This window comes from Botryllus schlosseri, chromosome 16 (assembly GCF_051294905.1).
Source record: "Botryllus schlosseri isolate E-star chromosome 16, Bs_hap1, whole genome shotgun sequence".
NCBI lineage: Eukaryota > Metazoa > Chordata > Ascidiacea > Stolidobranchia > Styelidae > Botryllus > Botryllus schlosseri.
Genome location: NC_137251.1, coordinates 3,561,086 through 3,576,555, shown reverse-complemented (window position 1 = coordinate 3,576,555; position 15,470 = coordinate 3,561,086). Strand labels below are relative to the sequence as shown.

General features: G+C 41.4%; 1 long non-coding RNA gene across 1 annotated transcript in view; it reads right to left on the bottom strand.

The window, feature by feature from the left end:
- The window catches only part of LOC145458615 (uncharacterized), a 361,279-nt gene that overhangs the window by 221,228 nt on the left and 124,581 nt on the right, over positions 1-15,470 (bottom strand). The window lies entirely within an intron of this gene.

Genomic DNA, 15,470 nt, shown 5'->3' with positions numbered 1-15,470 from the left:
GCAACTTGCGAAACCTCTCAAGCGGTATTCTATTTTTGAAGTGTGGGAATGTTCCGGCGTTTATATTCTACTTTCTACTTATTATGGATGAAAGTATCCATTTAAACAGCCCTGATGCACCAGTGACAATACCAGTTTCTCTATATCATGTGTCGTCAGCGATGCAGGTTGTCAAAGTTAGACTCCCAGAACAGCACGCAGTATAATTAATGAGCAGTAAACTGGTAACCGTTCGTGCAGTGTTGCGCCTCCATAAAATGTATATGTAAGCCGACAGAAAAATTGGAGGCATTTCATGAAATTACTATGAGTGTTGGAGGCCAGCATATCGTAACGTCGGTCCAAGGTAAGCTACATATTATCGAATTACAACGTGGGTTATATCAAATAGATATTGCGTCTAACAAAGCGTAGCAAATTACTTCCAAGTTCAACAAATTGATATAAATATTCATGTAATTGGTAGCTACATTGTTAGAGTCCACGATTTTAAAACTCCCTTGGTAGTTTACGGAGTGGAAGTTACGATAAGCGAAATTCAAGCTGTAACGCGACAGCGGTCGAATATCATTCGTTTTTATGATATTTGGATTGGAATAATTATCATTAATATTATTTTCATTCGTATGTGCGTTGCCAAACTTTGTCTTCAAATAGATGTCGACCGGGGTCAGGATGAGTCAGGAATCGCAATTTGAGATATGAACATAGACAGTGGGCGATTTTCTGAGGTAAGCAATCAATTTAATAAATCTGAAATAGGATCATTGCCATCGTCTTGGCGTAACTGTCAAAGTATGGAAAAAGTATGGAAGTATGAAAAAGCAATTCCATACCATACTTGGGAAACTTCCATACCATACCATACCATACCATACCATACTTGCACTTTTCCATATTCCATATCAAAATTTCGTTTCATACCGTATAGTCGTATACCATACATGCATACAATACCATACCATGCCCCGATCAGAAGGTGGTACTGAGTATACGAAATTGCAACATCTTTTCATTCTTTGAAAGAAATCTCATGGCATAAACATGCAAGAACTCTCGCTGAGTCCATTCGACATGTCTCATTGGAATCGTACCACACAAAATCCATTCGTTTCGATTTCGAATCGGTGATTCGTTTTGCAAATCCCCGACATGCATAAACTACAATCTACTTTCTATTTAGTCAGGTGTATAATAACGCCGATGGTCATCTTCATAAAAGCAGATAACTCGCACTTTGTCTCCCTGCATATACTAAAGAGACGATCAGTCGCTCACCACACCTCGCAAAACGTGCATTGTAAAGGTTTATATACTATGCACGGGCAATCGGTAAATACCCGATATCTCGCGGTATCTATATTGCCACAACAATGAAGTGAATCAAATATAACCTGTATTCTGCAAAATGATATCATTTGTGTCTTATCTACATGTGAAGAGGAAGATTACGAATAACGCGTGCAGCGGAAATTGTGATTATCTCACCGTCAACGCTACCCTTCGCTGTATTTGTAATGAATTAACATTTCACCCGTGTCTAGTCACAAATCAACTTTATGCTCTTCTTCAAGGGACTGAGCATCTATACATCGACATCATGTATTGCATGTATTGTTTATCTATATACGAATTCAGGGATATCTAGATATCCCTGTACGAATTGGTGGTGCAAAAGGCCGCCAGGCGATAAGCACCAGATCGTTTAGTTTAATAAACAACAAAAACAACAATATACGAATTGGTATTGGAATCATGTTTCTCACGTTCCAGGCCACGATATGCGCTTGAGATAGGTCAAAATCGATTCGTGCATGTTCAAGAGTGAGACAATATAGTTGATTATACCTGCGGGTATGTGCATTTGCCAAATATCCATTTCACTGATTAGTTAGACCCATGATTATTTCTTGAATTATTTCGTGAATTGACATTAATTATATAGAGTAATTTTTTGGGAAACTTATGCAACCTTTTCCGAAATTTTTCGCGCTGTGCGTGATTTAATGTTGCTAAATATCTTGATTATTAGGTACCCTCCACAAGAAAAATACGCATGATTTATAGAAATAGGCTTTTCGGCCATTACCGCGCCACGACATATGAAGTTTTAGGCCATGTAACATGCGACTCCGAGAGGTGTGCCAGAAGGATCGAGAGCGAGAAAACCTTGGCCGAAAAGGACTGGCTCTATGCTGACCAATAACTTTGATATATAGACAACATACAACATACATATATGTTTAATTGTCCATAGGCGCTAAATGGCTGGTGCTGAATGTTCCGGTCCTGACAATCTGAATCCCACAAGACAAATGCCATCCCGCAAGGAAAAATTATATGCCAGTGAAGAAATACCAATTTGAAATCTTGTGCGTCTTTTAGTTTAGTACGTTTGGGCGATTTCAATATCTTTTGACATACCAGGCAGGCGGTCACGAAATAACATCGTGTAACTAATTCATTAATACCAACGGGTCCACACGAAGCTGTTTAATTATTATTTACGGTCCCTACATTTTCCAAGACACCTCACTCAGCTCTACCGGTAAATCTGATTACGTGAGCAGAGAGAGGATAATAATTGATAGCAATATACGAGAGACCAATTGTACGGTCTGTTCTAATACACTCAAGACTGGTGATCCAATTCGTCTGAATAACACCCTTCCTGCCTTTAAAATCTTCGCTATCCGTTACCACAAATCACTTGCAATACATCTTAACAGTGGGAGTTTGGGTAGCCGTAGGCCTACTCGAGTTACACCTTAATTATAGCTTAAAACTGTATGTGCTACCAATAAGAAGGGGTATTGGTAGAGCGTCCGGCTTCTATAGATCTGGATCATGGGCGTAAAATATACGCAACAGTGGTTGATTCAATTCGTCATACAAACAACCAGTGTTGGGATCGAGTCACTACCTTTCAGTCACGAGTCATCTCGAGTCAAGTCAAGTCAATCGATTTTCGAAGGTGACTCGAGTCAAGTCCAGTCACTCGTTTTAAGTATGAGTGATCATTCAATGTCATTACATGTTGCTAGTTGTGTCAAACTGAGATTAATTGGCCATTTATCTTGAATCAAATATTGAATATAAAGGTATATATACATAAAAAAATGCATTGTATCGCTCACACACACGTAGAACTGCTAATAAAATAGCCTACGTCAGTAACTGCATGTATAGCTAAATCAGGGGTGTCAAACATACGGCCCGCCAATTGATTTAATCCGGCCCGCGAAGCTATATTCTGAGTATGTGGATTGAAAAATGCGTGTATTTTATCAAGCACATTTCTCGAATTTGTAGTAAGAAATACTTCTAATAAATATTCCTTCAAGATAGATGTCGAGTATGTTCATTGTTCATAGGTCTTAGACCAGGGCTCTTCAACTTTTTTCGTCGTGGTACACCCTTTTAGCGTTTGCTCGCAACTCGTACACCCCTGACCACATAACACACTGATTCCTTATAGTATAGGCGTAATCCAAGAGTGTTCAACCTTTTTGCTATTCACAGCCGTCTTTCGGTTACATATGAAGCATAACGCCGCATTCCGGCGGAGAGTGTCATAGCCCATCTGTACGTCATATAGGCTACTACTTACTTTAGATTGGCTATTGGGAAGTTCGCACTGCGGAGAGCCCTTGTGGTGTTCTGTGACATCACCGACTTTTGAGGTATACCATGTGTATAAAATTTTCTAATTGCAGAAGCAGAACATCCCGGCAGGGTTACTATAAATGCTCCAAAATCGCAAGTAGCATTAGGAAAAGTTATCTGGATTCCTTTTCTAGTCACGCACTGCACGAAAATATTTTCTGGAGCTAGAAAACTAATTTCGTCGAAAATATTGGTTGTGTCATATATCACTGTCAAATATTTATCCATTATCAGCCCACGTGATTAGATTAACCGGTAGAGCTGATAGAGGGGGTGTCTTCAAAAAATTTGGGCACAAAATTAATGAGATGCAACTTTCGGTTTTTATTAATCCGGTTCGCATTTGTACGGTGGAGCTCAGATGGTGGGTGTCAGATTCCATAGACAACCTAGTCGCTTCGACATCTTCCTTTCTTTCATTGTATCGCATTTTTGTGGTGTATTGAACTGATAAAATTGCTAATAAACCAATGATGATGATAAAAACGAAAAACCCAAGTCATCGTCGCAAGACTAAATAAAATTTTCAAGTTTAATTAAAATCTCACAAAGATTTGGGAACCAATTCGTTAATTCTAATTGGATATAGACGGCCGCCAACACACGCTAATATACTTATGTGTAGGAGGCCGCATAATTACTGTTTTACGGCTGAAGTTACATGCTATCGTGCGTCTGCAGGTTGACCGCATCTGGCCTGTTGGAATAAGAATGAGAAAGGCAGCAACATTGGAAATGCTAAATATTAATCAGGGCTCGGGATGACCGGACCACCATCTAACAGAATTGATCTCAAACTCGCGCCCCCCTGAGACCCCTTGGCTACACCCTTTTAAAATTCTGGTACACCCTGGGGTGTACGAGACACCCAGTTGAAGAGCCCTGCCTTAGACCACATTATACCCACCCGACAGCGGAGTGGTGATTTCTAGTCATCGTCAGAAGCACGTGGCTAACATTGACACCCAATTCCGAGAAGGCGAAAAAGTGCATATATTGAGTTAAGCGTTGGAAAAATTGACCAAAAACTAGTTATTCACAGAAGCGGAAACGCCAATGCTAAACCCTTATAATTTATATGTATGTTACATGGAGTATATAATAGTTACGCTACATTCTGTTATTATCAGCCAAAATAAAGGATCGAATACGAAGCCTCGAGAACTTGAAAGAAATTGATATCGTACAATACACTAACCATCTACGCATCCGCGAGAATATAAATGCATAAACTATATTCGTTCGATTTAAATCATAGAAGAGGGTTGGTAAAGGCGAGCACAGAGCCTTCTAACAGACAGCGATGCGTTGTTATTAGATTAATCTACTACTACTCCTACGATAACGTAAGCTGTGATCATTTCGTTTGCAGTCAGGTTATGTGTGATGTAGCAATGGAGGATCAGTGAAACGTACAACCAGTGAATGACTGGTTGCTCTCACAAGTGACACTGGCGTATCGTGAACAATCCGAACATACACAACATACAGTGATTTTATCGGCACCGTTTACTTGATGACTTGAAATTGACTCGTAGACTTTGCTCCGAGTCACGAGTCAATCCACATTTTTGAAGCGCCGAGTCAAGTCAAATCAAGTCATTCTTGCAAAGTGACTCGAGTCAAGTCAAGTCATACAAAAAAGTTGACTCGAGTCACTCCAACACTGCTAACAACCTTATTGTATTTAAAATCCTCGCTCTTCGATCCCATCAAATCAATAGCTATACATCTTTACAGTGTTAGTTTGAGTAGCCCCTGCGGTGTAACAGCCACTTAGCGGTTCTGGCTCTGCACCAGGGGCGGCAGGCTGGAAGGGGTGGCAAAATGAAGCTGCACAGTGCACACAGCACCGAGAGATTGGCTAATCACAAGCTAATTTGTTACGGCTTACGATTTGGTCCATATTTATGCTTGTGTCTGAAACTTTATCTTACCCAGGCCGTAACTGCCGCATCCCAAACTCCTCAACTGGGTGGGGCGAGATCAAAGGGGGCCCAAAATTATTTTTCAAATCAACATATATTATAGAGCAGTGGTTCTCAACCTTTTTTAAGACCCCCCCCCCCCGTTTATGATAGTGAAAAATTTCGCGCCCCCCTTATCGTCGTATCACAAAATCCAACCGGGATGCTAGCGACCCCAACAGATTGTTTGATGGCATGGAAGGTTATGACTGTTGATGAGAGAATTCAAAAATATGAAATTCGGTCTATATATGGAGAAACACGCGTGAATTGGAGGTAAATCGGGCAGAGCGCGAATTTTTTTCACTTGACCGCTTCTTCGCACCCATTTCAGATGCTTTCACGCCCCCCCCCCCAAGGAGAACCACTGTCATAGAGTATATTGTGGGAAATTGATACAACTTCAAAATTTTCTTCGCGCTTCCTGCGATTTAATAAAATTAAATTAAATGCTTCGCGCCCCAAGAAAAAAATACGCATCATTCATTAAAAAAAGTATACATTTCGGTGCCCACCATTACCGCTCCACGACACACCAAGACTTATGAAGTTTCGGCCAACATGCAACCTTGCGAAGTGCGTTACCAAATATAACCTTGGCCAAAATTACCGCCGTATGTTGGCTGAAAGCATCAATATATATATGGTCCATATTATGCGCCTAGCTAGCCGGCGCGGAATAGTCCTGTGCCTGCTATTTGAACTTACCACCTCCCTCAGCTCTACCGGTAAATCTGATCACGTGGGCTGAGAGAGGGTGAAAAATTAATTGTAATACATGCAATCATCAATATCATGCCGATGTGTCCCCACCCCGCGCAGATGTGCTCAAGCGTCGCATGCTAATGTGTCGCATGCTCAATTGCTCACATGTCACCATGCTGATATGTCCCCATGCTCATTTGACCACAGGCAGATGTGCCCAAGTGTCACATGCTAATGTGTCGCATGCTCACGTGTAACTATACTGAATTGTCGCCATGCCAATGAGTCCCAAATGCTCATCTGTCACCATGCTTATTTGATCCCGTGCTCATGTGTCACCAACTCACCATGCTCATGCGTACCCAACTACGCAGCGCATGCGTCCCTATGCTCAGCCGTCATCATGATTAAAATTCGCCGTGTGTAAGTGTCGCATGACCATGTGTACCCACGCATATGTGTCCCCATGCTGATGTCACCCATGCTACTGTGTCTCTATGCTCACGTGTCGTCATTACCAAAAGTCGCCATGCATAAGTGCCGCATTCCCAAGTGTCGCTAGCTTTTGTGTCGCATGCGCATTTGTCCACGGACCATCCAAGATACCTTATACCCAGGTTGGGAGTAAGACATGGGTTAATCACGATTTGTAATCGTAATCGATCATGACGAATGCAGCAAGTAATCGTAATCCTTCCATTACACCTGAAAAATACATTGTGTATCGTAATCGCAATCGATTGATTTGCAAATAATCGACTACTTTGCAGTGATGAGCATCGGAGTGGAGTCGGATTGGATTCGGAGCGGAGTTTTGTCGATTTTGTGACAGTCGGAGCGGAGTCGGAGTTTACTACAGATATTTTTTCGGAGAATTTCGGAGTATTGTAACTTTTGTCTCCGATATCTTTGGATAGCTCTGACCAGAATACACTATTGATTATGATTACAAATCAAAACACAGACAGTTGACACCTTGTAAAGTTGTAATATGACGGGTAACATGCAAAAATTATTGCCAAGTGCATAAAAATCAGCCATCTGCACTGCAATTGGGGACTGGAGAGTAAACAATACTATGAGGCCAACCATATTATCACTTGTACCATGTACCATGCTTGCCACTGTTTCGGATACTTGACGAGATTCATCGGAGTATCTCGGAGTCTGGGATTGAGCTCTTCGGAGTCGGAGGGAGTTTTTTAAGACACTAAAGTTGTCGGAGGGATTCGGAGTCTCGAAAAGCACTATCCGCTCATCACTGCTACTTTGGTAAGGGATGATCTCTTAACTTTTCAGTTTTCAGATTTTTGACCATGGCATACACCAATTAGCCAAATAGACTGCGCAGGGGGTGCCGCTAGTAAATTAGGTTAACAAAAATTATAGGGAATGGCAAGCACCACCCATCAGCTTGGACCGGAACTGTTTTGAATCGTAACATGTCGAAAATAGCGCTTTCAGTCAAACTGTTGTTTGGTTATACTGAAAAGATAAACTCATATGGAACGTTGTCCACAAAATTTAGCTGTAATCGTAATCGTACTCGCGTGAATCAACAGTAATCATAATCGATTGCACCGATATAGTAATGTTCAAGGGAGTTCTGAAATATTGACGCGTTGGCTAGTGACCCGTTCCCCGTGTAGCCTATTACCAATTTCCATGTTCCAGATCTTGTTAATCCGTGATAGCAGTCGGGGACAAATAGTACATTCAAGGAGAACACTGTTACCTCATACGAATATTCAAAGCCTGTTAAAGATAGAGGCCTAGGTGGAGTATTCGACGACATTTATCAGGGGTCTGTGATCATGCGCGAATCGACTTTGATCTATCTCAAGCACATATCATGGCCTGAAACGTGCGAAACATGATTTCAAGACGAAATCGTATAGATAAACAATACATGCACTATATTACTGAATGCCGACATGTAGTTATTCCGTCCCTTGAAGAAGCGCATATAGTTGTTTTGTGACGAGACACGGATGAAATGTCAATTCATTACATCGATAAAGCGGAAGGTAGCCTTGACGGTATAGTATGATCACGATTTCCGCTGCACGCACGCCACAAAGTAACGTATAGTGTTCTCTATTGCTTTAGATTTGATTCACTTCATTGTTATGGCAATATAGATACCGCGAGATATCGTGTATTTACCGATTTGGCTCAATGAGAAATGTACGCAAATGTCGTGTCCCGTGCACCGTAAATCTTCACAATGTAAGTTTCGCGAGATGTGCTGGGCGACTGATCGTCTCTGTGGTATGCAAGGAGACAAATTGCAAGGCATATGATTTTACGGAGATCACAATCGTAGTTTTTTGATACGTTTGACTAAATAGAAAATAGAATCTAGTTCATGGTAGTGCGGGGCATGGACCGGAACCGGATTGGATATCCGGCAGGATTTTTTCCATTTTGGCCGGAGCCGGATCAGTAACTTTTTGATCCGGCTAGAATCTTTATTGATAAGCATGACTTTTGTAACTAAATAACTACCAACCAACCAACCACACCCAAGTAACAGCCAAGCCCGTGCGAAAATAAACGAGCCATATTTATGAATACACGGAACCACCGTGCCGTGTAGGGCGGAGCATGGACCGGAGCCAGATTGGATATCCAGCCGGACTTTTTCATTTTTAGCCGGAGCCGGACCGGGGCCGGTCCAGAGAATTGAAAAACAGGATCGGAGTCGGACTAGAGAAATTGACGATCCGCTCCGCTCTAGTTTATAGGTATCCTGTTGCTATTAGGAATTTGCAAAACGAATCACTGATTCGAAATCGAAACGGATGGATTTTGTGTGGTATAATTCGAATGAGACATGTCGAATGCACTTAGCAGGAGTTCTTCCATGTCTATGCCACGTGGTTTCTGTCGGAGAATGATAATATGCTGCAATCAGTCAACATAACAGGTAATATAATTTAATTAAGTAATAACAACAACAGACTGCAGTCACAGACCCCATTCCCAACCCAGACTCTACAAATGTGATCTCCATGTTTCAATTCGTCGTCCTGAGCTATGTCCTCGATTTCGCATCTTCGGCGCGATTGGAGCGAGGTATATGAAAGGGCAAAATTTTGAATAATCTGCAAATAGATCTCTCGATTGATAATCTCAATGCCTTACATTTGATAGTTCAACGGCACTTGGTACGAACTTGTGACTTCCCTGGACGCCATATCCTTGGAACACGCGTGCATTACCGTTACAGACATGACATCACGCCGGATTCCACCAGATTTAAAGCATCATACACGTATTATTTCGGCGAGTGAGTCGCTCTTGCGGCGGAATTATCAGATCCCAGCTTTGTTTCACAATAAAATAAATGATATTGATTCATAGCTCGAACTTAATAATAATTTATCTACGACTGAAGCATTCAGAAGATGCGTCAAATTAAGAACTTGTACGTTTTTGAAATTTCATCCTATCTTATTTTAGCGGGTGAAAGGCGCCTTTCCAGGCTGGTAAAGACAGAATATGGTCATTTCCGACAAGAAATTGTGGAAGGTTTTGAAGAATTTGACTGTTAATTATTACTGAATATGAATATACTATTCGGGTCGTTTATCATCAGTATACGTTCAAAATTGTATGCGGGAAATTTCAAGTTTTAAGATTTGACAGAGAGGGGAGTGATCGATCAAAATTGATTATTTCTAGTGGATGGGATCTCACATGAAAAAATCGCGTGTAATTTCAAGAGAACCTCATTCGCACAACTCCTTCTATGCGCAAAACATGTCCATATCCAATTGATCATTAGACTCTCTGGTACAAATATTGTAGTGGTAGCTCTATGGCGCCACTAGGGTGTAACGACATCGCAGGTGCTTCGGTGTTTGGTCGTCATTGAATACATGGCTGCTTGAGAACTACACGTCTCGTATATTAGACAGACCGTCAGTCACGATACTACATGGTGGCATCGTTGTAAAAGCAGCTGATAGCAATTACTTAGCTACTCAGAATTATGGCTAGTGGATATTCTGCCTTGCAAGGACTGCACCCGAAGCCATTATCACTGGCTGGAAACAACCCACCTCAAGCGTGGGTTGATTGGAAGGAAGACTTTGAAACGTGTCTCTGTGCTGCAGAATTATCACAAAAGGATGACTGCGTCAAGGTAGGACACCTCCTGAGTCTTATTGGTATGGAGGGAAAGTCAATTTATAAGAATCTCACCTATGTTCTCTACCCGTGACTTTGCGTCATTTTGCAAAAGCTGGAAAATTGAACATATCATGTCCTCACCTAGATATCCACAGGGGAACTCGGAGGCTGAGCGTGCCGTTCAGACCATCAAAAACCTTCTGCGAAAATGTGACGATGAATATCTGGCGCTATTCGCATACCGCAACACGCCATTGGCTATCGGCTACTCGCCGGCAGAATTGAGCATGGGCCGCAAACTAAAAACAAGAGTACCGTGTCATCCAGACGATCTTCTGCCCAAGTCTGTCGACCGAACCGCCGTGAAGAAAGCCCAAGCAGATTACCGACGCAGAGTTACTCGTGAATACAACAAAAGACACAGAGTAGTACCTGGAGATGAGTTCAAGGTGGGAGATCGCGTCTGGATTCCGGACTGCAAATCGCAGCGTGTTGCGGAAAAACTTGACACTGACAGTCAACCCAGATCCTTGGTTATCAGAACTGGGAGTGGCACCTTCAGAAGAAATCGCCGAATGGTGCGAGGATACTTGACGGAGAATGCCCCGCAAGAAGGCGTCGACATTGCTGCCAGTGAGGCAGCTGAATTCTTCAAATTTCCCGATCAGGGAGGAGATAGCAGTTCGAGCGCTACTATTGTCGATCGCGATTACCATCATGAGGCGGCGATAGTCCGACGGTCGGATCGGAACAGAACCGCAGCTCGCAGATACATCGAGGAGTGCTAATGTAGTTATAGGAGTAGTGTGTGTAAATATGTTGTGTTCTTCATTCTCCTCTTGCATGCCAATTGCTTCGTACCTTTGTACAGCTAACTGCCTCAATTCGGATTGTTTATTGTCTTCATTCTGTGCTTGCGTTGTATATGTTTGTGCTGCTTATAAGCTTTTGTGCTTGTCCCGAGAAGGGAGATGTAGTGGTAGCTCTATGGTGCCACTAGGGTGTGACGACATCGCAGGTGCTTCGGTGCTGAATACGTGGCTGCTTGAGAACTACACGTCTCGTATATTAGACAGACCGTCAGTCACGTTACTACAAATATCTAACCTAATATTATTAATTCCGCAAGCAGCGCGTACTCCTTCTGTATTTCTTTTGATGAACTCAGCACGAAAGCCTGAGATGCCGGGGGATGTCCTTCATCAGACTTCAGATGATACAGTACTTTATTGCAATACGTATCTTCTTTTTATGATTAGTTTACTTATATCCAAATGTTGCCTATCTGAATTCGTAGTTTTGATTCGTACCCTGTAAATGTTAATCGATTAGAAGCTGCTGCAACTTGCGAGAATCGCAACGAATGGCTATAATCGAACAGCGAATAGTGTACATTCTTGAAATAATTTTCCAGTGAACACTCTTTATTTTTGTTTGGAAATAGAAGATGCGGACGCCGCTTTGCAAGATCAGTCTGGAAGTACCGACCGGAAGGTAAAATCGGAATGTACGTAACTTAAATATGAGCATAGTACAACCCAACTAAATAACGAAAATCGTTCTGCTGATGGCCAGACGGAATAGGGAAAATCCCTATGGATTGGGATTGGGGACCGCAGATACTACTTTGCCTTCGTCAGATGTATATCTTGCGGTCAGTTCGTTCGTGTCGTGCAAGCATCCGTGTTTCAAAATGTCACTGAATTGCGCGCATATTAGCACATTTGAGAGTATAGGTTGAATGCCATGAATTCCAAGCCAGGCTTTCCAATCCCAGTTTTCAGTACTTGAGCACTTCGCAGAGTGACTGATGTCCTTCGATATAGTTCAACTTTAATTTAAACTCATAAATAAGGATTATAGAGTAGACCAGTGGTATCAAACGCAACTTGCGTCGCGGGCCGGATGCACACCTCCAGGCCGCTCGTGGAAGCGCCAGTCAAATGATACCAAAGCGTTACCTCGAAGTCCATATGGCCTTGTTTTTCACTTGAATATATACTTTATCATCAAGCATCATTATATTATATTGAAAATCAATAGTTTTTTTTTCTAGCAACACCGTTAATCACAAACAACGGAGTTGGTAAACAATACGGTGATTGACCGGTTTAATACAATTATAAACCGCTAAAACAGTTGCTCTAATGGCGATATAAGTTGGCGTATTTCTATGTTTTCTTTGTTTTCGTCGTAATCTGGCGTTAGCCCTGCGTTTGTGTTGTGAGGAATAGGCTACTAGCGATTATCCGTAAACGTGGACGTTGGAATTTGGTTCATTATCATTAAATCGCGTTACAGGTCTATTCTCTTCACGTATATTTGGATTATATTTTGTTAAACAGGTATATTTTCAATGTAACCTGCAACGGCGTCGCACTGGTGTTTTCGCTCCTGCGAATATCTGGTTTTTGGTAACTTTTCCGATAAAACTCTGAATTCAGTGTGCAATTTTTGCTTTCTCTTCAATGTCACCGGCATGTTCTGGTGAGTTGTGAAACTGCAACGCCGCTATCGGATGATTATAATGTGGCCTATGAAAATACTCGACGGTTACTGTATTGAGGGATTATTCGAATGAAAGCAGTTCATACTAAAAATCTCAACATTTGTTAGAAATGTGCTGGATAATACCAGTATTTTTCAATCTACTCAGAATTGCTTCGCGGGCGGGATGAAACCATGAGGCGGGCCTGATGCAGCCTGCGGGCCGTATGTTTGACACCCATGCCTTAAATTGTCCAGTGGTCGCCATGACCAGACTTACTCAATTTATTACGGTTTCAATTAAATATGGAAAATAGACTGATACACTTTGTTTGGGCTCACAACCTTTATGTGTGCGTGTTGATGCAGTCGATTTTCACATTCCTGGGCGATTTAAAGGAGTTGAATGAAATAATTTGAATACCAATAGACTATATTCTCTATTGGATGGATAATACAACGTGACATTGCGATGCACATGCAAAAAATCGTGATTAAATCAGTGATTCCCAAACTTTTTCAGCTAGTGTCGCGCTAGAAATATGTATAAATACGCACGGCACACTTATAAACTTGTTTATACGAACACATACCACTGAAACGAGATTGCATTGTTGACAAAGAGACAAGCAAACTCTCCTGTTTACTGCTTATATTATAGACCGTAATTTGATTTCACAAAATCTAACCGCAGAAATTTGAATGGAAAATTCTCGTCATTAAAGGTAACAGAAAACAGTCGCAATACTGATATACTCCAGAGATGAGCATGGATTAGGATTAGGTTTTGAAAAAACAGGATTTGTGAAATTTTGTCGGATTTGGATTGGATTTGGATTAGACATTTTTTTCAGAACGGATTAGGATTTGGATTGGATTTACCTATTTTCTGGGAGATTGAAATGTCGTGTGGCGAATGGCGACAAACTTTATTCAGATCAGGTATTAATGTACTTATGGTTACTAAGTTATCTTGAATCAAGTGAATCATTGGTTGTGAAAGAAAATTTTCGAATCCCTCTGTTGCATAAATTGGTATTTTTTTTCTGTATTTCCAGTTGGAATCGGATTAGGATTGGACATGGACTTGAATATGAAAAAGTTATGGATTAGGATTAGGATTTGGATTTGAAGGTTCGGATTTGGATTGGATTAGGACATAGAAATTTCAAATCCGCTCATCTCTGATATACTCGTATGGTCCTGCATGGAAGCAGCGTTACATTCGCGAGACCAGTAAATTAGAATCGTGTTTGGTCATTCCGGTAACACGTACAAAATAAAGTATAATAAAATTAAAGTAGTGAACAATCAATGACGTAGGTCCAGCCTGTGGTGCGCGTATCGGGAGACCGTCACTTCAGCTAGAGCCTGATTGAAAAGTGCTTGCATCATATTTACAGTAGATTTTTAAGGAATTTGTGCCCATGCATGCTGTTACGTAAGGTCTGCAAGAATTCTGAGCAAAGACTTGACAGTTTCTGTTACAGCTACTGCGCAGTATTTCGCACATCCACTCCGTCACGAAAGTGTTTTGATATGATTAAAATTCGGCAGCATTCTATGGAATTGAGCCTTTATCTGAATGAATTCTGAGATGCTCACTTTCTATGTCGTATTTACAGCATGCTGCATCTAATATTCCATGCTCGGTCATATACAAGCGTCTTCGCGCTCAGCTTCCAATAATACTTATCGTCACGATGTTTAGTCCACGACTATTACACAATGATACATTATGATGTGGATTGGACCAGATGTCTGAATAAACGCGAATAATAATCAACGATATAACACTTGTTCTTCAAATCAAGCTCCATCAATGGCAATCGCCAGGCTCGTACCAAACACACGCTGCCCTATTCCATCAACGAGTAACAAGAGTCAGCAAAGAAAGTTTGTTGTGGACTAGGAAACAATCTTAACGTGCGACACTACGTCGCCCTTTCGCCTAGTATCCTGGAATTGTGACAGTTGAAATTGCTACTGAGTTCACAGATAAAGGTGCAACCAAATAAAGATATATAACCCACACATCGTAGTCAATATATCATAAAATACCTCCAAATTGATGGTGTATCGCTAATAAGTGTATACAGAATTGAAGCAAAGTATTTTCGTTCAAATAAACTATTGACACTCGAGATTCGAGAAAGAAGCATAAGCCTGGCAATTCGTCGTTTAGGTACACGGGGCATCTTCGGATGTATCAGTACTCAATGTACGCTGATTTGTAGAGAAAGTCACAAATTCATATCCAACTCTTTCAGTAAGACTCGCATTGTCTCTAATATCATCGCTTCGTGTCGTTTCATGCATGACAGCCACGTCGTACTCATTATAGTCAGGCTCCGTCGCCACTAAGTTCACTTGCTCGTAGTTAGGTATCGATGTATCGCTTGCTTGCATTTTATTCCAAACTACAGGTTGCTTCTCTGCATCTCATGGTTCAACGTTGACGCGAGAGTACTCCAAGGACGATATTCGTTTCCGATTTCTAAAAAAAAC